Here is a 1,853-nt window from a genome sequence, read left to right as displayed (position 1 = left end):
GTCCCTCTCCCACTCTTCCCCCCAAATCCCCACAGTCCATTGTATCATTCTTATGCCTTTGCATATGCCTATGCTCCCACATATCGGTGAGAACATACGATGTTTGATTTTCCATTCCTGAGTTACTTCACTTAGAATAATAGTCTCCAATCTTATCCAGGTCACTGCAAACGCTGTTAACTCATTCCTTTTTATGACTGAGTAGTATTCCATCATATATATATATATACACACACACACACCATGGTTTCTTTAGCCACTCATTGATTGATGGGCATTTGAATTGGTTCCCTTGCAATTGTGAATTGTGCTGCTATGAACATGCGTGTGCAATTATTTTTTCATAAAATGACTTCTTTTCCTCTGGGTAGATACCCAGTAGTGGGATTGCTAGATCAAATGGTAGTTCTACTTTTAGTTCTTTAAGGAATCTCCACACTGTTTTCCATAGTGGTTGTACTAGTTTACATTCCCACCAGCAGTGTAGAAGTGTTCCCTGGTCACCACATCCATGCCAACATCTACTGTTTATTTATTTTTCGATTATGGCCAGTCTTGCAGGCATAAGGTAGTATTGCATTGTGGTTTTAATTTGCATTTCCCTGATCATTAGTGACGCTGAGCATTTTTGCATATGTTTGTTGGCTGTGTTAGTCTGTTTTCATGCCACCGATAAAGACATACCCAAGACTGGGAAGAAAAAGAGGTTTAATTGGACTTACAGTTCCACATAGCTGGGGAGGCCTTAGAATCATGGCAGGAGGTGAAAGTCCTTATATGGTGGTGGCAAGAGAAAAAATGAGGAAGATGCCAAAACGGAACCCCCTGATAAAAACGTTGGATCTCGTGAAACTTATTCACTACCACAAGAACAGTATGGGAGAGCTGTCCCCCTGATTCAAAGTATCTTCCACCAGGTCCCTCCCACAACACATGAGAATTATGGGAGTACAATTCAAGATGAGATTTGGGTGGGAACACAGAGCCAAATCATATCATTGTGCCCCTGGCCCCTCCAAATCTCATGTCCTTACATTTCAAAACCAATCATGCCTTCCCAACAGTCCCCCCAAAGCATTTAGCTCATTTCAGCATTAACCCAGAAGTCCACAGTCTGAAGTCTCATTTGAGACAAGGCAAGTCCCTTCCTCCTATGATCCTCTTAAATCAATAATAAGGTAGTTACTCCCTAGATACAAGGGGGGTACAGGCATTGGGTAAATACAGCCATTCCAAATGGGAGACATTGGCCAAAACAAAGGGGCTACAGGGCCCATGTAAGTCCGAAATCCAATGGAGCAGTCAAATTCTAAAGCTCCAAAATAGTCTCCTTTGACTCCATGTCTCATATCCAGGTCATGCGGTTGCGAGAAGTAGGTTCCCATAATCTTGGGCAGCTCTGCCTTTGTGGTTTTGCAGAATATAGCCTGCTTCTGTGGCTTTTCCAGGTGCATGGTGCAAGCTGTCAGTGAATCTGAGGTCGGGAGGATGGTGGCCCTGTTCTCACAGCTTCACTAGGCAGTGTCCCTGTAGGGACTCTGTGTAGGGACTCTGACCCCATATTTCCCTTCTGTACTGCCCTAGCAGATGTTCTCCATGAGGGCCCCACCGCTGTAGCAAACTTTTGCCTGGGCATCCAGGGATTTCCATACATCTTCTGAAATCTAGGTGGAGGTTCCCAAACCCCAATTCTTGATTTCTGTGTACCCACAGACCCAACACTGTGTGGAAGCTGCCAAGGTTTGGGGCTTGCACCTTCTGAAACCATGGGCTGATCTGTACCTTGGCCCCTTTAAGCAATGGCTGGAATGGCTGGGATGCAGGACACCAAGTCACTAGGCTGCACATAGCAT

The sequence above is a fragment of the Macaca mulatta genome, chromosome 2 (genome assembly GCF_049350105.2).
Source record: "Macaca mulatta isolate MMU2019108-1 chromosome 2, T2T-MMU8v2.0, whole genome shotgun sequence".
Taxonomy (NCBI): domain Eukaryota; kingdom Metazoa; phylum Chordata; class Mammalia; order Primates; family Cercopithecidae; genus Macaca; species Macaca mulatta.
The sequence above is the reverse complement of the archived record's forward strand: the minus strand, read 5'-3'. Positions refer to the sequence as shown.